Here is a 13,781-nt window from a genome sequence, read left to right on the forward strand (position 1 = left end):
CCTGATTCCACCCCTCCCACGAGGCCCCGCCCCTGCCCTGCCTCTTCCCCTGAGCGTGCCACGTTCCCACTCCTCCCCTTCCCTCCCAGAGCTTGTGAACGTTGCCAAACAGCTGTTTGGCGGCAGCCGGGTGGGAAGTGCTGGGAGGTAGGTGGAGGAGCAGGGAGGTGGCATGCTCGGGGTGGGAGTAGGCAGTGAGGAGGGGTGCTTGGCTGCCGGTGGGTGCAGAGCACCCACTAATTTTTCCCCGGGGGTGCGTCAGCCCTGGAGCACCCACAGAGTCAGCGCCTATGCTCGCTTGTATTTCCACATTTTTTAATTTTTCAAAGTAGGAGGAGGTAGAGGAGAAGAGATCCAAATGCATAAAACACGAGAAAAAAACTAAGATTTGATCTACCCTACCATCCTACATCGGTATCACAACATTGGTCATGGGTGTGAAAAATCTACGACCTAGTTCTACAGAACTAACCCGCCGCATAGACAATGCCAGGTTGGTAGGAGAGCTCCTGCTGGCAGAGCTGATGCCCCTCAGGGAGGTGGATTAACAAAGCCAACAGGAGAGCTATCTTCCTTCAGCTTAGAGCGTCTTCATTGAAGCCCCACAGTGGTTATTCTTGGGGGAATTCGGCACCAAAACATTAAAAATTCTGTGCACAATATTTGAAAATTCTGCATAGTTTATTTGTCAAAATAGCACAATATAATCGTGCCAGTTACAATTAGTTTGGGAATTTATTTCAAAATATCTGTCAACAAGGATGTGTCTAACAATACAGACCAATAATAATAATAATTCTGGTCGTTATTTTTTTCAAATCGATTCCTTACTAGGCATATTAATGTGGAACTTTGTGCAAGTCATTTACATTACAATACAGAACGGTATTTCCTGCACCTGTCAGAAGCCATGAAAAGGCTTGGGTGAGTCAGGGGTAACAGAGGAGCAGAGGGAGAAGAAAGGAGCCTAGGATTGAACCTGTCCCTGCACCCCCACCATCCCCACGGGTCTCTGCGGCTCCCCTCCTCCATCCCTAGGCTCTACGTTGTCACCCCATTAGCTCCTGAGCTCATACACCAGCCTGTCCTCCCCACTAGCCCTTCTGAACCTGTCTGTGACCCCTTGGCAGCCCTGTGTGCCCCCACTCTGTCCTAACCTGGCTCCGCGAGCAGGGGGCTGTGATGAACTTCTATTCCTCGGGCAATTCTGCAAGACTGGGCATAGAATTTTTGTATTTTCCCGCATAAAATACATTGTCCCTAAGAAGTGCTGCAGTTCCATCTTTTGCCCACCAGAGGCCACGGTGGCACTAAAGCATCTGGCGCCACAGCTGCGTCTGGTGGAGAAAAGGCAGAACTGCAGCATATCTTAGGCAACATGATTTTTAGGCAGGAAAATACAAAATTATGCGAGACAGATGAATTCTGTGTCTCCGTGGAGGCGCAGAATTCCCCCAGGAATAAGCGGTGCCACTCCACCAATGCAGCATTTTAAAGCGTAGACAAGCTTTATGAGTCAAAAACAGAGAATCAGGACTCAATATTAATGCATCCTAGAGCCTGAAACTGGAGCCGGACACATTCAATCCCCTGTTTGGTTGCCATTTCCAGAGCATGAAAGTCCTTTTTACTCACTCAGGCAGCCAGTCTGGGAGCCACAGGGAAGGGATATCCTCCAAAGGACTCTCTCTCTCTTTGCCTCATGAAATTTTGAATCCAAACAGTGAAGGATGATTGTTCTCCATCTAACCATGACATCTTTTGGGCCTGTAACCCGTGATACTGAACGAAGGAGTGGTGTTCTAAAAACAATTTCCCTTGGGCCATTGGTCACCATAGCTACCTTTACAGGGTGAAAACCAAGAATTGGGTGCGTACTATTCCTACGCCAGTTCTTTCCAAATCCTTGGCCTTGGTTAGGGTAAATTTACACTTCTCTGAAGTAGAACCCTTTACCAAACCACTCAAAATCTCAGCAGTGTTAGTGAAGAATCACTTTCCTAAACATGCCCAGTGTTTCTTTCATTTGGTGGCGCAGATCTAGGCTAGGGACAAGATACAGGCCTGGATCGGGATCGCTGTAAGTTACCAGAGGTGGAGTTTGTATTAAAAAATAGCTATTTTTCCTGCTACTATTTCATTTTCAACACTGATCTCATTTTATACACCTTTGCCTCACCTACAAAGAGAAAATTCAACAACAAAAAAACCACTTCTATTTCCTCCACATTTGCATCATAAAGGGCAAATTAGGATTAGCTAGGAGATATCTTCTGTAGGGCCTGGGTTACAAATGCTTTGGGAACCAACTACATGAACATTTTGCCGAGTGCCAAGTAACTTACTGTGGAATTCTCTCCCCAGATCATCCGAACCAATAGTAAATTAAACACTAGAACTGCACTGGGATCATCTGCACTTCCTTCAGTTAGTTGCACAGTTTGGGGTCTGCTGTTGTTCACCATTTTCGAGTGGAGATTGCAAATCACCGCTCTTCCTTTGTTAGCATGTCCAGTAAATTGGAGCGTTCTCTCCTACTGACTGAACTGCGCTTGAATTTTCTCCATGTCGTCATGGAGAGGTGGGGGAAAAGCCAAACTGGAGTGAGAAATGATTTTAGCAAACAGTCATTTGTCTCAAAGTCTCCAAAAAATCTGAGCAATATCCTGTCAACCTAAACTAATCACCACTTGGGTGACCAAACAGCCTTCAGGAAACAGAGCAACCCACATCGCAGAGAAGTAGACAACATGAAAATGAAAGAGTCAAGCGAAATTCCAGAGCAGGTTACATCTGATGACTCTGAATCAGGACAAGAGATTCTCCCATCATGTTATCCACCTATCAATTCAAACCTGCTTCACTCAGAACTGTTATTATTTAGCAAAGTTTTAGCATCCGCATATAGGGGGAAAAAACAGTCAAACTTCCCAGAAGTGGCTTTACCAGTAGATGGAATTTAAACTCCAAATAATCACACGGTATGGGGAGATTTTGATGGGTCAGTACCAATAGTGTAAAATTGATGATCATACTTGTTGCTAACCGCAGTCAAAACTTGTGGTCCTTTTTGAGAAAGTGAAGCTTAGCATAGAATCATAGAATAGCAGGGTTGGAAGGGACCTCAAGTGGTCATCTAGTCCAACCCCCTGCTCAAAGCAGGACCAATCCCCAACTAAATCATCCCAGCCAGGGCTTTGTCAAGCCTGAACTTAAAAACCTCTAAGTAAGGAGATTCCACCATCTCCCTAGGGAACCCATTCCATGCATGACTAAGCCAGGAAGGAAGGGAGCCTCTGGCTCAAACTTTGCCCACACCTAGGTCCCTCCCTGATGAAATCTCTGCTTGACGTGATGGGGCCTGTGTTTTAGGAGAAAAGCAAGAAGCCTGTCTACATTTGCCCTCTCAGATGTGTCTGTCTCCTGAAGTCTTTTCCAACCCTGATCTTCTATGATTCCATAAAGAAGATAACCTCTGCATGGCTGAGACGGAAGGTTAGAGTTCTGGAGTGATGGGGAAGGAGGGGATTCCTCCTACACATCCCATATCCTTTTCTTCCCACCTCTGCTCCTGCTCTTCATTACATTAACATTTATTTGAATGAGAAAAATGGTTGGAAAAACAACTACTGTTCAGCGCAACCCCGGGCATTGTGAGAATGGGAAATGAGACAATCTGTCCTCAAAGGGGTACTTGGTGATTCAAACAACAACTTTGCAGGGATAGGAAGAGTAAAAATGTGATTCTCCAGGTTTGTTTAGACTAGGAAATGTGACAGCGGTTAGGTCAAGAGGAAATGTTCTAGATCACCCCAGCCTGTATACATGGCTTTACAGCAAGAATATTTGTGTTTTTAGATCCGAAAAGCTAAGGCAAACTAGCTAACTCCATGGAGACCATGGTGATAAAGACCGAGTAGATTTTACCTCCATGTAGCTAGCTGAGGTCATACGCATGTCCTCCACCTGAAGTGATGGACATTCCTGGTAGGAAGGACACATACTTCCATGACTCATAGGACAATGGAGTTGATAGAAAGGACCATGGGATTCAGCCCAAAGAAGGTTGAGCTGAAAGGCAGCTCGCCTGGAGGAGCTGAGGGCCTATGGTGATGCAAACGGTGCAAGCTGCATTTAAGATCACCATGTCGGAATTAGCAAAAGCCATTTTTTTTTTAAGTTGACAGTTCTAGACAAGGGTTTCATGGTGTTGTTCCCCTTTACAGTTTCTCTGATGATAGATGAGGCATCCGAGTTCTGAGTGAAGCTTTTTCCGCACTCGTAATTTTCTTGGGGTCTCTCTCATATGTGGATTCTCTAATGTGTAATGAGGGCTGAGCGGTCAGTAAAGCTTTTTCTCACACTCACTGCATTCATAGGTTCTCACCCCTGTGTGGATTCTCTGATGCGTAGTAAGGTCTGAGTGAATCTTTTTCCACACTCACAGCACCAAGAGGATCTCTCTCTGGTGTGGATTTTCTTATGATAAAAAACGGCTGATCCCTGAGTAAAACTATTTCCACACTCACCGCATTCATAAATGCTCTCCTTTGTGGGTTCGTTGATGTCTAATGAGGTATGAGCTCTGAGTGAACCTTTTCCCGCACTCACAGCATTCATAGGGTCTCTCTCCCACATGGATTCTCTGGTGCGTAATAAGGCTTGAGATTTGAGTGAAGCTTTTCCCACACTCACAGCATTCATAAGGTCTCTCCCCCGTGTGGATTCTCTCGTGTCTAATAAGGTCTGAGCTCTGAATAAAGGTTTTCCCGCACTCACAGCATTCATAGGGTCTCTCCCCTGTATGGGTTCTCTGATGTGTGACCAGTTTTGAGCTCTGAGTGAAGGTTTTCCCACACTCACAGCATTCATATGGTCTCTCCCCCGTATGGATTCTCTGATGTTTAAGAAGGGCTGAGCTGTCAATGAAGTTTGTCCCACACTCACAACATTCATAGGGTCTCTCTCCCGTGTGGATTCTCTGATGAGTAATAAGGTTTGAGCTCCGAGTGAAGCTTTTCCCACACTCGCAGCATACGTAGGGTCTCTCTCCCGTGTGGATTCTTTGGTGTTTAAGAAGGGCTGAGCTATCAGTGAAGTTTTTCCCACACTCACAACATTCGTAGGGTCTCTCCCCTGTGTGGATTCTCCGATGAGTAATAAGGTTTGAGCTCCGAGTGAAGCTTTTCCCGCACTCACAGCATACATAGGGCCTCTCCCCTGTATGGATTCTCTGATGTGTATGAAGGCTTGCTTGCTGAGTGAAGCTTTTCCCACATTCACAGCATTCATAGGGTCTCTCTTCCACGTGGATTCTTTGATGTTTAAGAAGGGCCGAGCTGTCAGTGAAGTTTGTCCCACACTCACTGCATTCATAGGGTCTTTCTCCCGTGTGGATTTTCTGATGCGTAAAAAGGTTTGATCTCCGAGTGAAGCGTTTCCCACACTCGCAGCATTCATAGGGTCTCTCTCCCGTGTGGATTCTCTGATGCGTAATAAGTTTTAAGCTCTGAGTGAAACTTTTCCCACAGTCATGGCATTTGTAGGGTCTCTCTTTCATGTGAATTATTTCATGTCTAACAAGGCCTGAGTGGTAGTTGAAATGTTTCCCGCACTCAGTGCATGTATTTTTTCCCTTTCCCCTGAGTATTTTCTGCTGGGTTACTGTTTCTTTGAGGTCCTGGTGAGTTCCCCACCCATTCGTGGGTTTACACACATTCTTCCCTTTCTGGTTTCCCCGTTCGCTCTCCGGCCTCTCCTGACTCTCCCAGGCTTTTCGCTGCTCATGAGTCCTGGACACTTTCCCTTTGGATCTTTGTGATAATCCCCCATTTGGTTCCACTTGCTCCGCATCTTCTTGCTGGGGGTTCTGCTCCTCGTTCTCACTCATCAGCCCATCCCCTGTTGGGAGACAGAGAGAAGTCTCAGGAAAAGGGAAGGGCAAACCAAAATCAGAGCTAGAGAGAGAGAAAATAAAAATCAGGATTTGAATTCATAGAAGATCAGGGTTGGAAGGGACCTCAGGAGGTCATCTAGTCCAACCCCCTGCTTAAAGCAGGGCCAACCTCCAGACAGATTTTTGCTCCAGATCTCTAAATGGCCCCCTTAGGGATTGAACTCACAACCCTGGGTTTAGGAGGCCAATGCTCAAACCACTGAGCTATCCCTCCCCAAATATGGCCCTTCTATGGGAGAGAGGAAAAGATCAATTTTGCCTCAACGTCCCACCCAAACTCTCAGTGAGAAGGGAGGGAGGTGTTGCCAGGTGGCATGAGTGATCTGTACCCTGAAGATACGACACCTGCTGAGGAGACTCCTGAACTTAGAAAGTTCTCATGGTCTTTGTGGGAAATCCCAGCTCTTTCCTCCAGACACTTACAGATTCTGAGTTTGTTTAATGTCTCCTCACCAATGTAGGGGATTGTAAGCATCTGGACTCACCCCTGTGGCGCTTCCTGCGGGTCGCTCAGGGAATTAGCTCAATTTCCAGCCCGGAGCGCCCTCTGCAGGCCAGTGATCCACCTTATTGCTGGCCCCCGTGTCCCTCCCAGGACCCCAGGTGCCCCGTTTGTCTGGGGCGCTGCCCCCTGGCAGTAACCCCTCAGTCTTAGGGTCCCCCCTCTCCGGGGACCCCCCACCCACTATCCCCACCTCACCTCAGTATACGGCTACTGCCAGTCATTGTCTAGCCCCATGCCCTGGGGCAGGCTGCAGTATCAGCCTACTCATCACTGGCAAGGTTGGGTTTGGACCTGCTGCCTTGGCCTACCGCTGGGCTGCCCTCTGCAACCCCCAGTACCCCTTGGCCTTCTGCTAGGCCACAGCCTGGGGCTTTCCAAGCAGGAGCTCCCCAGCTCCTCTGCCTGTCCCCAGCCCTGCTCCACTCAGGTCCCTGCAGCCACGTCCCTCCACCTCTCTCAATGCATTGAGAGACTGTGTCTGCCCCTGGCTTCCCTGCCTTTATAGGGCCAGCAGAGGCCTGATTAGGGCGTGGCCCAGCTGCGGCTGCTTCCCCAATCAGCCTTGTCCCAGCCCTCTCCCAGGGCTGTCTTTAAACCCCTCTGGGCAGGAGCAGGTAACCACCCCACTACAGGAACTCTAAGGATCTCTCTTTCCTTTGACCTCTGGACATCTGGGGCCCATAACTCTTCCCTTTGTTCCAGGATGGAAATCACATCAAGATTGTAAAGTGGAAAGAAAAGGGACAGAAAACAAGTGAGATCAGGTGAATTTATAGGTTTATATATTAGTTGAACCACAGTCCATTGTAGACCAGTAAAATCCCAGGCTCAGCTCCCCAGGTACTCAAAGGTACACAACACTCTGCAGGGATGGAGCTGGTAGGAAGCCCTGCCAACCCCGCCCCCCGAGTAACAGTGGCCCCCACTCCTCCAGCACCCGCAGCACCCCCAGACTGGCCCCCGGCCAAGTTTTCATCACTGCGGGTATTTTTAGTAAAAGTCATGGTCAGGTCACGGGCGCGTGAATTTTTGTTTCAGGCCCGTGACCTGTCCATGACTTTTACTAAAAATACCCATGACTAAAATGGAGCCTTAGTTATTATCAAAGAGGCTCCTAAAACATAAAGAAGATAAATCCATGTGCCAGAAAGTGAAGACTCCAGACAGAGGGCAAGTCTCCCTGGCTCTGCTTCTTGCTGACAGAGGTCCAGAGACAATGAGAGAGTCCTGGGGATGCTGGGAACAGTAAGCATGGGCTGGTGGGGTTCGGTGGAGAAAGGGAACAGGAAGGGCAGGGCTATCACTGAATGCAGGATCTCAGCAGTGTCAGGAAAGAATTAGGGAATCTAGTGAGTCGGATGTGATGGGTGGGAGTATGAAAATCCCTGGGTGTGGAGATGTGATGGGGCATACAGGCCTTTTAGTAAGACAGGCAGATATGACGGCTGTTATTTTAAAATATTTTTTTTCCATATCCCTTTTTTCCTACTCCAAAATAAACACGGCTAGGGGATGAAGATGCCTGGTCCGTCACTGTCCAGCCCTGATCCCAGACGGACAAAGGGATTTGCACTCAGCCTGATTTGCTGGGCAAGTAAAGGTTCAGACGTAAGTTCTTGTTGCCTAGGGCCTGGTGTCGGAACTGCAGAATTCCATGCCAGGAGAGGGAAAACCCTGCGGCCTGACATCTGAGGGGGGCACTCAGAGAGACCAGGAAGGGGACAGGATGCAGCTAGCCCTGTCACTCATGATGACACCCACTCCCCTTCCTCCCACTGCCCCCACCTCCTGGGACCCCAGAAGCAATTGCTCCCCTCCGCTTTCATTGTCTGCAGGCCTCTTTGCTACCTGTTCTCCAAAATCTCCCATTTCGCAACCACTTTCCACCTGATGCTCCCACTGTCCGGAGTGTTCTTTGCTTTGGACTCCCACCGCGCAGAAGTAAGAGTGGCAATACACCATATACCAGACCATTCTACGCTGCTGCTGATGGCGGCGTTGCCTTCAGAGCTGGGCTCCCGGCCAGCAGCCGCCGTTCTCCGGCCGCCCGGATCTGAAGGCAAAAACCGGAGAGAACCGCTAAGTTACAAGAAATTTGTCACATCCTGTGATTTGGGCAAAAAAAATTAACTTGAAAATGCTCTAAAGAACAACAGATCTGTCTGTACATTGTAAAAAATGCCCCTTGATAGAGCAGATAAGTTCTATCGGGCTGGTTTAATACAATGCCATGAGAAACGATCATTTATAGACCAGCTTTCCTTCGGGCTGGTCTGTTATTGCTTTCAAATAACTCTGCAAACGAACAGAATCAAAATGTCGTTCACCCATTTAGCCAATAATAACCCACCTTAATTGATTAGTCTCGTTAGAGTTGGTATGGCAACCTCCATTTTTTCATGTTCTCTGTGTATCATAGAATCATAGACTTTAAGGTCAGAAGGAATCATTATGATCGTCTAGTCTGACCTCCTGCACAACGCAGGCCACAGAATCTCACCCACCCACCCACTCCTGTATCAAACCTGTGTCTGAGGCCATTGAAGTCCTCAAATTGTGATTTAAAGAGTTCAAGGTGCAGAGAATCCTCCAGCAAGTGACCCGTGCCCCATGCTGCAGAGGAAGGTGAAACCCCCCCAGGGCCTCTGCCAATCTGCCCTGGAGGAAAATTCCTTCCCGACCCCAAATATGGCGATCAGCTGAACCCTGAGCATGTGGGCAGGACTCACCAGCCAGACACCCAGGAAAGAATTCTCTGTAGTAACTCAGATCCCACCCATCTAACATCCCATCACAGGCCATTGGGCATATTTACCGCTCATAGTCAAACACCAATTAATTGCCAAAATCAGGCTATCCCATCATACCATCCCCTCCATAAACTTATCAAGCTCAGTCTTGAAGCCGGATGTGTCTTTTGCCCCCACTGCTCCCCTTGGGAGGCTGTTCCAGAACTTCACTCCTCTGATGGTTAGAAACCTTCATCTAATTTCAAGTCTATGAAGTGGGCTGTAGCCCACGAAAGCTTATGCCCAAATACATTTGTTAGTCTCTAAGGTGCCACAAATACTCCTCGTTCTTCTTACTCCAACAGACATTCAATCCCCTGGCCCAGAGGAGGAATTAACGCCTTCACACCCAGTGGGTAACAAAGCAAAATGAGACAGGAAGTTGCGTCATACATATTGTTCATTGAAAAAATAATAGTAATTAAGAATGCCCACGTTCTCCACAGGGAGATACGGTCAAAGTGAAGGGCTAGGATCATAAATCGTAAAATCCAGGTCTGAAAAGGACATCAAGAGGGCATCTTGGCCGACAACCCTGAGGATCGAATATAAGTAGAGTATTATCCCTGACGGGTGTTTGTCTGACCTAGTCTTAAAAACCTCCAGTGACAGGAATTCCACAACCTCTCCTGCTAATCTATTCCCATACGCATCTATTCTTGCAGTTGGAAAGATTTTCCTAATATCCAACATAAACCTGTCCCTTGCTGCAGACGATGCCGAATTCCTTCTTCTCCTACCTTCAGTGGACATGAATCATAGAATATCAGGGTTGGAAGGAACCTCAGGAGGTATCTAGTCCAAACCCCTGCTCAAAACATGACCAATCNATCACACACCTACTAGCCACAGACTGATACAGGAGATGGAGCCCCCAACCCCCAAAGCCCTATGGTAGGAATCCCAACCCCCTCCTCATTGAGAGCAGCTGGATGTGAGGGGCCGGGGCATCTGATTTAGTGGGGATTGGTCCTGCTTTGAGCAGGGGGTGGTACTAGATGACCCCCTGAGGTCCCTTCCAACCCTGATCTTCTATGATCTTCCCGACGCCTCCCTGGTGGGTGCCCCCTTCATATCTCACAGGGGGTTTGTTTCCTGTTTCACAAATTGGGAATTCCCACTAAAACCCCCGGGGTCTGTCCCAGCAGGCTTGTCCCACCCCGTCCCCCTCCCTTTCTCCGCCTTGTAGGTTTCCTCCTCTTCCCGCCTCCAGACACAACTGCCCAAAAGCTCCCACCTCCTGAGTATTTACTGCCCTTCTCCTTCCAGCGGGAACCCGTCCGCATTCCCCCCCGTTGATCCCTTCCTTCGCTGGCTTCGCTGCGGCCATTTCTCTTCCCTATTTCATGGTCGCATGGAGCGAAACATGAACCGTACTCTGCACCACCGAGACATTTCTAACCCCTCCCAGAGACAGAATCAAATAGCTAGAAAAGAGCAGAATCGAAGGAGCCTCTTTGGTGGGATACCCCCGACACTGTCCCCAGGGCAGCACACACCTGCAGCAGGGGGAAACAGAGCGTGTCAGGGGCTGGTTTTTCCTCTCTCTGCTCTGCTCCTCACCTTGTGGGCAGGAACATGACTGTGCCCAGGGATGGTGCAGTAGGTGTGTCAGATGATCTAGCAATCTCCCTCACTAATTTCTCCTTCCACATCCCATTCTTGGGGGCTTGCTCTCTCCTGTGACTGGCCCCACTCCGCCTGTGCTGGGAAGGGGGATCCCAGTCAGGAAGACATAGGTTACCAGAAGCAAGTTATTGGACGCCATATGGGAGAAATTGAAGGGCCTGGGTGAAGCAGGTCAGAAGAGATGACCTAATAATCCCTTCTGGCCTTAATATATGGTCCTACAACCTCCCGACGGGCTTCCCATCGCATTTCAAATAAAGCTCCAGGCTACGGTCCTCATCTTCAAAGCCTGGGCCCATAATATCTAAAAGATCACCTGAACCCCTGGGAAGAAAATTGTCCTCTAGCACAATGGGAATCTCTATAGTTAGGGTAAAGCTCATTAATACTTTAGCCCTGCCATGAGTGCAGGGGACTGGACTAGATGACCTCTTGAGGTTTCTTCCATTCTGTCCTACGATTCTGTAAGAACACAAGAATAGAGACACTGGGTCTCTACGATTCTGTAAGAACACAAGAATAGAGACAGTGGGTCAGACCAATGGTCCATCTAGCCCAGTATCCGGTCTTCTGACAGTGGCTGGCTTCAGAGGGAATGAACAGAACAGGACAATTAATGAGTGATCCATCCCCTATCATCCAGTCCCAGCTTCTGGTAGTCAGATGTTTAGGGAGAGAACATGGCGTTGCTTCCCTGACCATCTTGGCTAATACCCATTGATGGACCTATCCTGCGTGAAAGGTTGTCATTCTTTTCTCGACCCAGTTATACGTTTGGCCTTCAGAACAACCCCCCTGTGAACCAGTTTCAAAGGTTGACCGTGCATTGTGTGAAGAAGTAATTCCTATTTTTTTTCATTTAAACTTGCTGCCTGTTAATGTCATCCAACCCCTGCTTCTTGCATTATGAGAAGGGATAAATAACACTTCCGTATTAACTTTCTCCAACCATTCATGATTTTATAGACCTCTCTCATATCTCCCCTTATAGAATCATAGAAGATTAGGGTTGGAAGAGACCTCGGGAGGTCATCTAGTCCAGTCCCCTGCTCGAAGCAGGACTGTCTCTTTTCCAAGATGAAAAGTCCCAGTCTTGTTAACCTCTCCTCATATGGAAGCCCTTCCAGACGCCTCATCCTTTCTGTGACCCTTCTCTGTTCTTTTTCCAATTCTAACTTTTTTCCAAGACGGGTCATGCAGCGTTCAAGGTATTCAAGCTCATTTCTGAGCAGTAAAATCCCAGAGACAGCTCTCCCGCTGCTTTACGCCGCAGGACACTCTGCTAACAGGGATCTTTAACTATCTCCAGCTGTGCTGGGAACACACAGCCATGCGCTCGTCACCAGAGGGGCTCCTGAAAACACAGAGAAGGCCACTCCGTGTCCCCAAAAGTGAAGAGTAACCAGAGGGGCAACTGGCCTGGATCATCTTATTGAGAGTGAAAATAAGAGGCCTAGGGAAGAGGGGAGCAGAGTATAAAAGGGGATAGCTCAGCTTAGCTCTGGTCTACTGTGACGTTATTGACATAAACTGGGACCGTATAGATCATTGTTGCAACCAAGGTCCTGTAGTGGCACCAAATCTTGTATAAAGGGGGTCAAATGGGGTGTCTAGGATAAGGTTATGGTTTACTGGTTATGATTATGCTGTCTATATGTGTGTACCAGTTTTATGGTCGAAGTTATGAATATTGGCTCTACACTGTCTGTATGGCAAACTTATGCTATGCTTCTGGGTGACATCCCAGACAAGCTGAGATTAGCTCTGCCTAGCCTGCTTGATGGCCCATTAAGGACCATCAGCTATACAATGGACCCATTGAGAGAAGGCAGATACGCCTTGTAACTCAGCAAAGTATGCAGGGACTGGCCCATGTGACTCCAGACTCCATTTTGCTGTAATTTTCCACGGTAAGAACAAAGAGGTGTTCTTACACCTGGAAAAGACTATATAAGGCTGATGCCTCATCTCCATCTTGTCTTCAATCCTGCTTCATACCTCTGGAGAAACTTTGCCACAAGCTGAAGCTTTGAACAGAGGATTGAGGACCCATCCCAGCGGGGGATGTATTCCAGAGACTTGATTTGAACCTGCAGTTTATTCCATTGCTGCTGCAAGCCTGAACCAAGAACTTTGCCATTACTGTATGTAATTGATTCCATTTAACCAATTCCAACTCTCATCTCTATCTTTTTCCTTTTATAGATAAACCTTTAGATTTTAGATTCTAAAGGATTGGCAACAGCGTGATTTGTGGGAAAGATCTGATTTGTATATTGACCTGGGTCTGGGGCTTGGTCCTTTGGGATCAGGAGAACCTTTTTCTGTTACTTGGGTACTGGTTTTCATAACGATTTGTCCCCGTACGAGTGGCACTGGTGGTTATACTGGGAAACTGGAGTGTCTAAGGAGATTGCTTGAGAGACTTGCGGTTAGCCAGTGGGGTGAGACCGAAGTTCCCTTAGTCTGGCTGGTTTGGTTTGCCTTAGAGGTGGAAAACACCCCAGCCTTGGGCTGCAACTGCCCTGTTTAAGCAATTTGTCCTGTGTTGGCACTCTCAGTTGGGTTCTGCCAGAACCGCATTATCACATCTACACTACGAGTTTAGGTCGAATTTAGCAGCGTTAGATCGATTTAACCCTGCACCCGTCCACACAACAAAGCCATTTTTGTCGACTTAAAGGGCTCTTAAAATCAATTTCTGTACTCCTCCCCGGCAAGGGGATTAGCGCTGAAATCGACATTGCCGGGTCGAATTTGGGGTAGTGTGGACGCAATTAGATGGTACTGGCCTCCGGGAGCTATCCCAGAGTGCTCCATTGTGACCACTCTGGACAGCACTTTCAACTCAGGTGCACTAGTCAGTACACAGGAAAAGCCCCGGGAAGTTTTGAATTTCATT

General features: G+C 48.0%; 1 pseudogene; it reads right to left on the reverse strand.

Moving 5' to 3' along the window:
* Nucleotides 1-391: 391 nt before the first annotated feature.
* LOC117870067 overlaps nt 392-13,781 on the reverse strand; it is a 48,335-nt pseudogene continuing 34,945 nt past the window's right edge.

Source organism: Trachemys scripta, chromosome 25 (genome assembly GCF_013100865.1).
Source record: "Trachemys scripta elegans isolate TJP31775 chromosome 25, CAS_Tse_1.0, whole genome shotgun sequence".
Classification (NCBI taxonomy): domain Eukaryota; kingdom Metazoa; phylum Chordata; order Testudines; family Emydidae; genus Trachemys; species Trachemys scripta.